Source organism: Vespa mandarinia, chromosome 8 (assembly GCF_050613455.1).
Source record: "Vespa mandarinia isolate Hongniang chromosome 8, ASM5061345v1, whole genome shotgun sequence".
Classification (NCBI taxonomy): Eukaryota; Metazoa; Arthropoda; class Insecta; order Hymenoptera; family Vespidae; genus Vespa; species Vespa mandarinia.
In genome coordinates this window covers 4442501-4457413 of record NC_140817.1, presented here as the reverse complement: position 1 = coordinate 4457413, position 14913 = coordinate 4442501, and the positions used below count along the sequence as shown (strand labels likewise).

Genomic DNA, 14913 nt, shown 5'->3' with positions numbered 1-14913 from the left:
AACAAACCACGAAATTGGCATCAGCCATTGTTTAATCACGTTTTTTGATTTTATCTTTTATCGTATCTCTAATACGTATATATTAAAAATTATATCATTTTTTTCTCAAAGAAGAAATCTCTAACGAAAATTCGAAATATATATATTCATTATATATTATTATTATTTTAAAAATAATTGCTCTAATAATTTATAGAATTTGTTACCGACTCAACATTACCGACTCAACATTAAACATATACATATATATATATATATATAAATATATTTAAATGTGTATGTATAATTGGGTCATATGTATTATTATTCTTTCTTATTAATTTTTATATCTGTTTAATTTATTTCATTTTCTTTTATTTTATTCCATTGGTAATTTACTAAGATACAGAAAAAAAAAAGAAAAAACAAAATTTCTTTTCAATCTCATTTATAATCCTTTTATTCTTTCAAAAGTAGTCATTCGCGGAAATTAAAATGTCGAATTTAAATTTCTCATTGAATAAATATTAATCAATTGTACTTTCATGCAACGTTTTCAATGTCCATTCAAAATATTTTTATCCCTTGTCCATTTATTGTAATTAAATAAATTCGCTTGAATAAAATTCATGTTGAAAAGTAATAAATCGTAAATGAAGAAAAAAAAAAAAAAAGAAAATAAAAAAATAAAAGGAAGAAGAAAATTTGTTCAACATTATTTGCTCTCTTCGTTTATTGATTTTTCTTCCTACATTTATTTATATTAAAGTTAATATCCGGTTATTAATATTTTTTTCTTTATCTTACTTTCATATATAAATCGACAAAATTTATATATCAATCCGTTTTATCCTATCGGACTAATTAAATAATTCACTTCTTTTATTCAACGTTATAACAGCATTACTCTAAAGCTTTTTGATACATTATCGAACGTAATTCACCGACATTTATTGTTTTGAATACTGCATATGTCGTCTTCTATTAATTAATTGACATTTTAATGGTTTTGATGGCTTTGTTTTGCACTATTGCACGTTAATCTTATTATCTATTTATTATTATTATTATTATCGTCATCATCATCATAATCATCATGTAAAATAAATAGCTCTATAATAATAGTTCTAATAATAATTTGTAGAATTCGTAATATCATCGATACGATTAAGAAAAACAAAAAAAAAAAAAAAAAAAAAAAAAAAAGAAATGTAGATTACATTTCGTTCTTCACGTATTCGTCGTGAAAATAGAAAATCTTTTGAAACGGGGAAAGGCAGGAGGAAGGAAAATAAATAAAAAGGAATAAGAAAAATAGAAGAAAAAAGAAAGGCGAGATGATTTTTCGAAGACAAATACGGCGTAGAGAGATCGAAAGGTCAAAAAGTTGTTCCCGTTTGTAGAGAGAATCCGGATACCGATCTCTTCTCGTTAGTCTTCCCAATGACCGGCTTTTCAAACTTTCTCATCAAATAGCCGAGATTTGTTGAATGTTTTCCTAAGAAGAACTTCCTAACTTATTGTGAGTTTGAGTTAACATGGCGATCACGTTTACGCGACAATTAATCGGCCCATTTTGCGTACCTGACTAAACGAGTATAATTACACAGTCTAAACTTTAGTTTACGATTAGTTATTTACTTTAGTTCGACGACAATTTACTATATCGTACTTTTTTTATTTTAATTTATTTTCTTCTTTTTCTTTTTTTTTTTCTTTTTTTCTTTTTTCTTTTTTTTTCCTCCAAACGTTCAAGCAATTGTACATTCCTTTCAAAGTTCTCATTTTAACATCCTTAAGCTTCTTAAAAGCATTCTTCTTTATTTAAATGACATAATTCATTAATAATTAGCATGACACTCTCGTTCGTGTCACCTGCGACTTAATATTCATTCTAAAAATATTAAAATTATGAAAAAGAAAATTCTAAATGCGTATCATTAAATACGTATACATACACAAACATACACGCATATATATATATATATATATAAATATTAATTTATTATAATTTATTAATTAGAAGAGAAATTGTCTTTTATATAAAATTGACATCAAAGAATTTCTTTTTCAAGTCATTCTAAAGTGACGTCTTTATATTTAAATGTTTCACATTGTGTAAAACGATTCACTTATGACTCGCATAAGTCTCTCACTTATGTCACCTCTGAAATATGACTCATTTTAAAAATGCAAAAAGATATTAAGAGTAAAATTCTAAAAAGAGTACCATCTCATTCATACATATATATATATATATATATATATATATATATATATATATACATATATATATATATATATATATATAAATTTAATCTAAAAAAAAGAAAGAAAAGGAGAAAAGAAGGAAAAAAAGAAAAAAATATTAATATAAAAAGAAGTTTCGTACAAAAGAGATATTTAATAATTACTTAAGTAGTTACTCCTGTATGATCTTTCTACTCTGTCTTTATGACTCACATAGGATAATGTAATTAACGTGTCCGTTCAGTTCCTTTTACTCCTTCGAGACGTCGAATGAGAAGGAGACCTCTTTGTACCCTTTATCACGGTCTCTCGAACGTACGAAAGCGACGATATACGGCAAAGTCGTCGTACTATTACAGACTAACTGAGAGAAGGGTAGATTAATTATTTTTCCTTACCCTTTCTATATAGTAAAGATCTCGTTGATGTTCTCAACGGAGCCGTACCATTTCTTACCTCTCGTTACTTCACGTTTTTTTTTTTTTTTCCTTTCACAAAGTGGCTAATCACGTGAGAAAGGCGTACTTTGTTCTTCGTTTCTACATTTACCCTCTTTTTTCCACTCTCTCTCTCTCTCTCTCTCTCTCTCTCTCTCTCTCTCTCTCTCTCTCCCTTTGCTTATTTTTCTATCTCACTTTCTCTCTCATTTTACTCGCTTGCTTTACATTGTTTCTCCTTTTGTCTATCAAGCTTATCGCATAATTAAAATCGTTCTCAAAAGCATTCGTCATTAGTCGTATACGTTGTTAACGATAAAACGTGACGAAAACATTTGTTAAACGTCACAATCACCATCAACAATGACAATCCGTTCATTCTCACCGCTGTCAACTTAGCCAGTTACCATCCCCTTAAAAAGAAAAGAAAGAAAATGATTAAAAAAAAAAAAAAAAAAAAAAAAAAAAAAACACAAATGGACATAATTTTTCTAATTAGAAATAAATTCTTCGTGCGTTGGAGTAATAAGTAAAAAGGAAGATAGAAAAAGAAGAGAAAAAAAAAAAGAAAAGGAAAATGAGAAAACAAAAAGAAGGAAAAAGAGAAAAGAGACGGAGAGGAGAAAAAGGAAAGAGAAAAAAAAATGTAGGATCTCATTAACCGTTGATAATGAAAGAGAAAAGATAATAAAGAAAGAAAGAAAGAAAATAATCAAAGAATATTAGATAGATATTTTTCGGGATGTAACATAGATAGAGATACTGAAAATATCAGCATTGATATACATATGTATATCATATATATATATATGATATACATATATATATATGTGTGTATATACGTTTGCGTGTATGTGTATGTGTATATATGAAAGAATAGAAGAGAGAAGTCATTCTCAGCAGTTTACTTTTTTCAACTAAGACACTACTCCACGTGCCTCCTGGCAATGGCGTCCTCCTTGATAAATGTATTTTATGTGGAAAAAAAGTTACTGTGCAGTTGGCCGCATAATAACTTGCTTCCGGGAATGGAAGACATTTAGTGCACTTAAATCGGTGATCCATCGACCACGTGAGAAGAAAGAAAGAAAGAGTGAGAGGGAGAGGGAGGGAGAGAGAGAGAGAGAGAGAGAGACAGACAGACAGACAGACAGACAGACAGAAAATAGAATGAAAGAGAACGAATGAAAGAGAGAGAGAGAGAGAGAGAGAGAGACAAGAATGAGGCCAAGAATAACTCGTCCTTCCTTTTCTTTTTCTTCTTCTTTTTCTTGTGCTTTCCTTTTAATTCCTACTATGATCTCACTTTTTACCAAGGATCTATTAGCCTTACTTTAAAAGATATCATGTAGATCAACGAACTATACGATTTTCTAATCAGTATCAGTTGATATACTTTTCCAAAGATTTAACGTCATAGTTAATGCTAAAGAAACGAGCTTACGAATGACCGATCGATCCTCGTCATTAATCCTACTTTTCATCGATCTGAACAAAAAAAGAAAAAAAAAAAAAAAAAAGAAGAAAGAAAAAAAAAAAGAAAAGGAAAGAAACGTAATAATCTCTCGACATTCCATAGATAAATTTTGGTAGTAACAAATAAATAAATCTAATCTTTCGGAATAGAATTAATTTCTTTTTCTATTTTCCTTTTTCTTTTACCTATTTTTTTTTTTTTTTTTTTTTTTTTTCATTACATTTCATTTCATTTAATTCGCTACACTTATCTTATCTTGTTTTGCTAGTCGAACCGTTAACAACGTAGAAATTATTTCAATATTTTTTAACAGATAAGAGAATAACCGTGTACGTACATATCGTGAGAGAAAAAAGTGAATGGATGGTTGGGCGAGAAGTATGGATAAAAAGAGAAAGAAATGAGAAAGTGAAAGAGAGAGAGAGAGAGAGAGAGAGAGAGAGAGAGAAAGGTACGAAGGGATGAAAGCCTTTGTCCCAGTACAAAATCGATAAAGTAGATTATCGTGGAAGCTATATGTTGTTGCATCCATAGTGTGCAAGCTATGATAAACTTTAGCGAGTATGCTCTTGTGAGAAATACTTGATGAAAACACGTGAAACCGTATGAACAACAAAAAGCAACGCATCATTGGACGAAATGACGAAGGAATGTGAAACGTGTGTACATTAGCGCCTGTTCGATTTAATTTCAATATATGATGTTTATATAATATTATAGATATTATATTGAGCATATATAACAAAACTGAATGAACAACATTCACCACGTTCGAATAATACATAAGTACATATACGTGCATCGATAAGTACCTGAATACGATAGAATAATTTTCATTTAAAATTCATCTAAAATTCGAAAACAATGACGTATAAGATATTAACGATTATATCAAAAATAATTAATTTTCACAATAGAAATTCTTCTTTTATTTTATCTCTTCCATTCTTATCATATCTTTTTCCTCTTGTTAATTCTTTTTCTTTCGTCTCTTCTTTTTTTTTTTTTGCTTTCCTTTTTCTTTTTTTTTGTTTTTGTTTTTTCTCTTTTTTCATTTTTTTTTCTTTTTTTTTTTTTTTTTTTTTTGAACAAGCGTCTACCACAGCAATTTATATTTTTTTGTTACGTTTCGATATAAATTAACTCGATGATCATTATTAGAGAGACAACGAGAATTTTCGATTAAATTCTTTCTTTTTTCTTTTTTCTTTTTTTTTTCTTTTTTTTTTTTTTTCCTTTACTTGTCATTGATAAATTTAATTCCGATATACTTTATTTAATTATATAATATTATAGATAAATGCTTATATCGTATAGGTAGATAACATTTGTTACGTTCGAATAAACTACATATATAGGTATACAAATACGATCGAACATTGTATTCGTTTTATTTATTTAAAATTCAGTAAAAAAAAAAAAAAGATACATATGCATGCATGTATGTATACATGTATGTATGTATGTATGTATACACATATGTATCTTCGATCATAGGAAATAATTAATTTCCAATGAGAAATTTATCTCTTTCTTTCTTTCTCCTCTTTTTTTTTTTTTTTTTTATTCTCCTTTGCTTAAACGATTAAATATCACTCCTTGTTAGTTCTCTCTTTTTTTTTTCTTTTTCTCTCCTTCTTTTTTTCTTTTTAACTATAAGCATCGACGCTAACAGCAATTTATCAATCGTTGATTCATAAAGAAAGAAAATTAATACAATTATTATGGTTCAATGGAGTGAATTTTCAACGAGACTTTTTTCTTTATTTTTTTTTTCGTTTTCTTTTTTTTCTTTCATTAATGAATTTAAAATAAAACTCCTTGTTTATTTATTTATTTTTTTTTTTAACTTTCTTTTTGCAGAATAGAGATATTTCCTATATAATATATCCAGAGATTCATTTTCTAGGATTCAACAGGATTGATAGGAAGAATGTTCAGTAGAATCAGTGCTCATTCGAGTCGAACGAGAGAACATTGCTGCCAAGAGGCTTAGACCAGGTCGGACTATAAATGGGACCGTCCGACTATGGTCGTCCAAACAGAGAAAAAGAAAGAGATGGATAGATAGAGAGAAAGATAGATTAAGAGAAAGAAAAAGAGAAAGAGAGAGAGAGAGAGAGAGAGAGAGAGAGAGAGATAGTAGAGAGATAGTGGAGATAGATAGATAGAGAGAAAGGGTGAGACGAACTCCAACAAGGGAGGAGTACAAAGGAAGTAGGGAAACGTAATCTTGAGATTCCATGCGGTCCGTGTCAAGGATGTAATTGAAGCCCTAAGGCAATCATGAAATTATCTTGGACATCGTTCCCGTGTCACGGTTCTCGACACCCTTTATCGAGCTATTACCTTCCGGTAGAAACAAAAGGTACCCATATATAGAGCTTCGTTAAGTCCTTCGCTTATCTACAACCTGAACGAGAGAGAGAGAGAGAGAGAAAGAGAGAGAGAGAGAGAGAAAGAGAGAGAGAGAGAGAGAAAGAGAGAGAAAGAGAGAGAGAGAGAGAGAATTATGTAGATAGTTTGATTAAAGTGATACGTAACGTTCCGTATTACAATAGAGATATGTATGTATGTATGTATGTATATATGTATATCGTTTATGTGAAAAATAATTCTCTAAACTTCTTCCTATCTGTCCATATTAATTTTTTAAAATAAAGAACTCAGAAGCTTACCCTAAGGAACAACGTCAAATTTAATTTACACAAGGGATGAAAACTATATATATATATATATATATATATATATATATATATGTAACTTGAAATTTTGAAATTGTTTCGAATAAAATTATCATCAGATTTTCTATAATACCTTAGGGAGATGTGAAAACTTCCTAGAATTTCGTAAATTACTTTCTTCGAAAATCCGTGCGAATCTACGGACTTATCTATTTCTTCTTTCTTTTCTTTTCTTTTCTTTTTTCTCCTTTTTTTTCTTCTTCTTTTTTTTCTCTTTCTTTCTCTCTTTTTTTTTTTTTTTTTTTTTTTTTTTACTAACGTTAATCACAAAGCCAAAAATTACTATTCACAGTTGTCACGTATATAAAATTATACATGTTACATTATGTATGTATGCGTGTATATATATATATATATATATATATATATATATATAAGTGGTAAAAAGAAGGAAAAAAAGAAAAAAAAAAAGGAGGGAACAAAAAAAGATCACAAAATCCGTAGATTTTCATTTGTAAAATCTTAAATAAGTAAACAAGTACGTTCGTAGGCAAGATAAATACAAAAAAAAAAAAAAATTCGTATCAATTACAATCAATACTAATTGCAATACTAAATTGTCTAAAATTTGTCGAATTGTACAATCTAATGGATATTGTGTACATCGTATGATGACTATCGTAATATTACACGTCATTTTGTATTTCTCTATCAGTCAATAATCGTCAGTATATAGACACACGATCATTAACAATCGATTAAAATTGAAAATTAACAAAAATTATAGACGTTTGTTAAAATATTAATTTAACATAACGATTCAATATAAAATTACAAATTTATTTTGTTACAATCAAAAAATCTAAATCGATAAGACTTGATAAGATTTGATAATTATAAAAAAAAAGTAATATTTGTGAAAATATATTAGTGATATCTGTTCGATTAAATCTACGATAAAATCTATAATTGAATCTATAAAGAATGATCGCGAACGATCATTTCGAAAACATATGTCTCGAGTGAATTAATAAGATCCGTATAAACGACGTATTAAATATTTTAATGAAAGTTAATGTAAATGTAAGTATTCGAATCTTATTATGTCACTTATATATGTGTCTCATTAAAATTAGATTGAATCGAAAATAAACCTATTTTCTTTTCGAAAGGAGACTGTTGTAAAATGACAGTAAGTTTTATGAGAAGCAAATTGAAATCAAGATCGCAGAGAAAGAGAAAGAGAGAGAGAGAGAGAGAGAGAGAGAGAGACAAAGAGGATGAGAAAGAGAAAGGAAATAGAGAGTGCTCGAAAGATTTTACCTTGTAAATATTCAACAGATTTTGATATTAATAATCGTCGGTGTACTATCATCATAGGGCCATAATTAAACGCCATTTTCTAAGCTTGCTAATCATTCTCTTGTCATTAATATTGGAAGACAAGGAGATAAAAGGAGAAAAAAAGAACGAAAGAATGAAGAGAAAGAGGAGAAGGAGAATAAGGTGGAGATGAGGAAGAAGGAGAAGGTGGAGAAAAAGAAGGCTCGTTTGTCAGAAACACGCGCGAATAATGCTCCCAAAGCTATTCTGGAAATAGAGAGAAGGAGACGGAATTGAAAGAAGAAAAAATTGCAAAAAGGGAAAAAAAAAAGAAAGGAAAAAAGGAAAAAATACAAATAAAGAAGAGCAAAAACGAAAGAAAAGAAAAATCGTCCAAAAGTTTTGGATATTGATAGAAATAGTAACAGTAATAGTAGTAATAATAATAGTAATAGTAATAGTAGTAATAGTAGTAATAGTAGTAGTAGTAGTAGTAGTAGTAATAGTAGTAGTAGTAGTAGTAGTAGTAGTAGTAGTAGTAATAGTAGTGTTAGTAGTAGTAGTAGTAGAGAAGGAAAAAAGAAGGAAAATAAGTAAAGCAGGTAGAAGGGGGAAAGGGGTAGGGTGGGTGGGGGGGGAGGAAACTACATAAAAGATGAAGTAGTTGCGGAACGATACTTACTAGTGGAAAGGCTTAGTGGCTTTTGGACAAAGTCCCTTTAAGCTTCGACTTTGTACTATATCTCCATTATCGTCAATGTCGTCGGTTCTTTCTTACCTGACGAATTCGATTCTTCTCTTGGGACTATAAAGGAATATAGAATCAGCTGAGAGGGTGTAAGAAAGTGAGTGAGATTGAGAAAAAGAGAAAAAAAAAGAGAGAGAGAGAAAAAGAAGCAAACGATGCTACCCTACTACCATCGCTTGCCGTTTACGTCACATCAAAGAACTCTAAGTGTAACGAAGATAACAGCATCTAAGACTCTCTCTCTTCTCTCTTCTCTCATCTCTCTCTCTCTCTCTTCTCTCTTCTCTCATCTCTCTCTCTCTCTCTCTTTCTTCATATATATATATATATATATATATATATATATATATATATATCTCGTTTACTCATTTCGTTCTTGACTAATAGCATACTTACAATGTCGGTTAGCTTGATACACGCTTAGCTTGCTTCTATCTATCTCTTTCTCTCTCTCTCTCTCTCTCTATATATATATATAGAGAGAGAGAAAGAGAGAATATATATATATATCTTTTTATGAAGAGTCAGACAGGGCCGAGTTTGTTAAAACGGTTCTCGTAACTTCGTGCTTTGATGCGTAGACAGCGAAGAAAACGCTAAAGGATTTTATCTACATAACGAGCACGGCGAGAAAGAGAAAGAAAGGAAGAAAGAAAGAAGGGAAAAAAAAAGTGGAAAATAAGAAGAAATGAACAAAATAAAAAAGAGGAAAGAAGAAGAAGAAGAAGAAGAAAAAGGAAAAGGAGATATTTGAGAAAATTTTCTTTTTAAAGAGTGGTGCTGCCATAAACGTAGCTATTCTCAAAGGGAACCATATCCTTCTCGTCTACCTAACCCATAGAAAAGGGATAGGGTGCAGGCTAATGAGGGAGAAATAGGGAACAAAATACATAACTCTAACGGTTTGTCCGATATTCTCAAGAAAATGATAAGAAAATGCCACGAAATCCATTTAACTTAAAATGTGCTGTGTAACTGACTGATTGCTACTGCTATCTAAACGAATATGGTGGAAGAGATATATGTAAAGTATATGTCATATAATATATAAGCTCATATATATATATGTGTGTATATATATATATATATATATATATATATCTAATATATTGGCCAATATTTTATATCTAAACAAACAAGATCGCGTTCAATATTTTTTAACATATTTCAGTGAAGGCAAAAATACATATATTATTTTTATTATATTAATAAAATATTCTTTATCTAGACGTTATTGCTGTTGTTTCATTTAAAATATAAAATATTGGATATATGAACATAAATTATTATCCAATTAAATATATATATATATATATATATATATATATATATAAAACTATTACTGATCGTGAGATATAATAAATTTATATTCCTCGTATAAAATAGATAGATACGTACAATGTACATCTATGTAATATAAATAAATAATTTTGTTTTCTCCGATTATTTAACATCATAGGTAGCACGACTCTATTCCCGAAGTACTTAATTCGCGTATACGCATCCGTGACGTAAATCCGATCGCGATGAAATAGATAATAGCCCGGGGAGAGTTAACGCGCTGTAAAAAGTTAGCCCGTAAAAGCGGCACGGCGCGAATATCGCGATCTCGAAAAATTTAAAGAGAGAGAGAGAGAGAAAGAGAGAGATAGAGAGAGAGAGAGAAAGAGAAAGAGAGAGAAAAAAAAAGAGAAAAAAGAGAAAAAAAGAGAGAAAGCATACGTCACCGTTATATAAGAGATAACAAGCGCAATCGCCCGTATAAATCACGATAAAATATCGACAACCGATATATACGTATATGAGTATGAAAATAAAAAAAAAAAGGAAAGAGAAAGAAAGGGAGAGTGAGAGAGAGAGAGAGAGAGAGAAAAGTACGATAAAGAGAGAAGAAAGAAAGTTTGATAAAAACACAAACACTTTACTGCTTATTGACCATTGTTGTCCGTAAAAATATGAAAGACTAAATATCGAACACCATGTTAATCATGTATCTTTATCATCGAGTATGTTAACGCTCTAACAATAAATTATAAACCATTGAAAAGATTTAAAGAATGATTTTCAAATGTATTACGTACGAGTATATAAATACATATAGGCATATGTATACGTCTCTTTTTTTTTCTTTTTTTCTTTTTTTTTTTTCTGTTATACATATATAATTACAAAATTATTAAAAATATGTACGTACACCATGTATATACATGTTTCGATTACTTAAATGTTTCTTAGATCGATCTAATAAAAAAAAAAAAAAAAAAAAAAAAAGGAAAGGAAAGAAAAAAATTCCGATGAGATATCACAATTTATAATCCTTTATAATTTTCACGTAACTTTAAAGTTCTATACGTTACTCTATTAATTCATTTTATTGGCACGAACTTTTTGAATCGTTCGAATTCTTACTTCACACATATCTGCTCAAATTTTTCACATATTTTTTTTTCTTTTTTTTTTTTTTTTCTTTAAGTAAAAATTATACTCATATCATCGGTACAATTTAATCGTACTAATCTATATACATGATCTGATCTAATTTAATAAATCCATAAATGTTCAATCATCTGTACAATTTTATTTCAATAGATACGACGAGCGAAAAAAGTTGTATTATAATAGGTTTAAGGGGAGGGAGGAGGGAGAGGGGGGAAGAAGAAAAGGAAAGGAAAAAAAAAACAAGAGAGTAAATAACTAATAACTAATACGAGATAAAAAAAAAAAGTAATCAACGCGAAGATAAAATATGAAAATGTACGTGGAAAAAAAGAAAACGAAAAAAAAAAAAGACAAAAAGCAAAAAACCAACAGAAAAGAAAAGAAAAGGAAATTTCAACGAAATGAACGGATCAAGATAGGAAGAAAGAAATAACCATAAGTTGATACACGATTCGTACGTAAATACCCACCCATCTCATATATACGCGTACACACACACACACACACACACATGCACGTCTACATTTATTATTATAAAAGAAAAATGAAATTATGCGAGAAAAATAAATACACATATATATATATATATATATATATATATATATATATATATGTATGTATGTATGTTATGTATATTAAGATACTTAGATCACATTCGAATACATTTTGTGATAAAATAAAGAGGAAATATTTTTCAAAAATAAATACTTCAAATACGAATACTTCATAAATATTGAAACGTGCGTAGGCGTGTAAAATCAGTCAGTCAGCTTCATCTTCGTTCCATTCAATTCCTATTTCCACTCCCCGTTCTCCTTTCGAAAGCAACAACCCTTTCTCACGAGGCACAGCTTGTGAGCCGGTCAATGTTCCAAACGTTTGTTCGAAGACAGATAGCTGCGCGTGCTCGATCGGCCGTAGGTAATAGGATACGCACGTGTACCATCGTTTATGTCGCATTGCGAACATCGACTATATATATTTTCGAATGAATGCACCCAATACTTTGAACATCCTTGTGCGAATAGAAAGAGAGAGAGAGAGAGAGAGAGAGAAAAAGAGAAGGAGGGGGAGAGAGAGAGAGAGAAAGAGAGAAGGAGGGGGAGAGAGAGAGAGAGATAAAGAGAGAAGGAGGGGGAGAGAGAGAGATAAAGAGAGAAGGAGGGGGAGAGAGAGAGAGAGAGACATACACACATACACGTAAAAATATACGAATCTCTTATAAGACGACATGTTATGCCACGTTATTTCACTTCTTTTTATTTTCACATTTAGCGCACGTGTTTTAAAAACAAAAATTCTCGACCGTTTTATTTATTACAAAATTTTTCCATTCTTTTATTTATTTAATTTCCTTTCCATTATCTTTCCTTTTCTTTTCTTTTCTTTTCTTTTCATTTCTTTTCTTTTCTTTTCTTTTCTTTCCTTTCCTTTTCTATTCTTTTCTATCAATATCTATCCTAAAATAATTCCATAGAAAAGAAAAAAAAAAAAGAAGAAAAAAAAAGTCCGAAAGAAAGCGCCGTTCAACGATATTATCGATGATCAATTTTAATAATGATGTACAATTAATGAACTTAAGTTGAGTAAAGTTTTGAGATTAATTAAAGTGAAAAAAGGAAAAGGAAAAAAAATAGGAATTAATATAAAATAAATTGAAAAATAATTTCTCGTTCGTAACTTACGATACACGTATGTATTTGTTAATGTATGTATTTTTAATAGGTGGCCAGGGGGAGGGGGCGGGGGATGGAAAAAAAATCAAAACGAACAAAACGTACGACACGTTTCAAGCAGGATATTAAAAGAAAAAAAAAAGAAGAAGAGAGAAAAAGAGAGAGAGAGAGAGAGAGAGAGAGAGAGAGAGAGAGAGAGAGAAAGGAAAAAAGAAAAGAAAGGAAAAAGAAGAAAAGGAAAAGAAAAAGAGAAAGAAAAGAGAAGAAAAAAAAATTATGGAAAAAATATGAAAATAATTCCGGTGTTCTATAGATTCTCAACATTATAATTAAGAGTTGGTCAACGAAAGAGAGATCAAACAAAAACAAAAACAAAAAGAGAGAGAGAGAGGGAAAAAGTGGAATTTGTATAAAAAGAGAAAAGAACAAAAAAACAGAACGAAAAGGAAGAAAAAATAAGATAAAAAGGAGAACTAAATGGAAAGAGAGAAGGCAAAGGCGAAAGGGAAAATTGTTTTTTTTTCTTTTTCTTTTTTTTTTTTTTTTTTTTTTTAATTAAGGGGGAAGAAAAAAGATGGAGACAGAAGAAATAGATAGAGAGACGGGAAAAATGGAAAAAAGAAAGAGAGAAAGACAGAGAGAGAGAGAGAGAGAGAGAGAGAGAGAGAAAAGTATAGGGAAGAAAGTCGAGAAAAAAACTGATTAGAACGGAAGACGATTCGGAAACGTGACGGTTCCCTCTCATATCTCAGAGACGAATCGTTAATGGCGGGCCTGTGGCCCCCTCCTGTCCCACCACCGCCAAAAGCGAAGGACATAACGAAGAGAGAATAAACGAAAGACACACAATCTCCGTAATGGGAGACCGCAAAAAATGGCGTGAATAGAGGATTCCGAGGACGAGAATGAGAAAAAGAGAGAGAAAAAGAGAGAGAGAGAGAGAGAGAGAGAGAAAAAGAGAAGAAAATCGTCGGAGTCTATGTCGAGTTCGCACGCCGCGACGTGAATGCCAGAGGCTCGCGACTGTGTGTAATTAAAAAGTAGAAACGTAGACGGAAATTGTTGACGCTGAAGTTCCGGAGACGCTGAGCCCCTATTCCTTTCCCTCTTTTTACCATTTCTTCTCCCCCCCTTTCTTCTTCTTTTTTTTCCCTTGCATTTTTCTTTATTTTCCTTTTTTTTCTCTCTTTCTCTTTTTTCTATTTTTTTTTCACTTTTTTTCTTTTTCGTTATCTCCTTTTCTTTTTTCTTTCGCTTTTGTTTTCGTTCGCAGACTTTTGCCTACCAATCTTCTTTCTATTTCTCGTTTCTATCACCTCACTCTATTTTTCCTAATCTACGGGAAATAATTCTCTTGGCGTCCAATGCTATTCTTTTTATTTTCTAACGAGGTAACAACTGACATATATATATATATATATATATATATATATATATATATATATCTGACGTCAGCGAAGAGAAAAAAAAAAGAAAAAAAAACGAAAGAAAAGAAGAGAAGAGAAGAAAAAGGAATAGAAAAGGAAGGGAAAGGAAAGACAATGAAAAGCTCGAAAAATCCATTTTTCAAAATATAGAAATTCAATTTTGTTTTATTTCTTTCTTACAAGAAATAAACCAAGTATCGTCCATTGCTTTTCTTTTCCTATATATATATATATATATATCTCCCTCTCTATCTATCTATCTATCTATCTTTCTTCCTCTTTCCTTTTTATCTTTATTTCCTTTTTGTTTATTTCTTTTTTTCGATATACGAAACGATTCGCAAGCGTAGCAGAAAAACGCGAAATATCGAGAAATTCGCGGGCACGTTTCGCTGAGAAAGTTGCGTTTTCGAATATCACGAAGCACCTCGCAACTATCTCTCTCTCTCTCTCTCCCTCTCTCTTTCTCTTTC

General features: G+C 30.2%; 1 protein-coding gene across 14 annotated transcripts in view; it reads right to left on the bottom strand.

Moving 5' to 3' along the window:
* LOC118451205 (uncharacterized) overlaps positions 1-14913 on the bottom strand; it is a 191425-nt gene that overhangs the window by 136754 nt on the left and 39758 nt on the right. For 4 of the 14 annotated variants that reach the window (XR_004841053.2, XR_014982485.1, XR_014982482.1 and 1 more), the window contains one exon: positions 2394-3079. The exons of 5 other annotated variants lie outside the window; for them this stretch is intronic. The gene's annotated coding sequence lies outside the window, so the exon portion shown is untranslated. Of the gene's footprint in view, positions 1-2393; positions 3080-8832; positions 8956-14913 lie in introns of all 14 variants that reach the window. 5 more of the 14 variants (XR_014982483.1, XR_014982484.1, XR_004841050.2 and 2 more) reach the window with 3 other exon arrangements.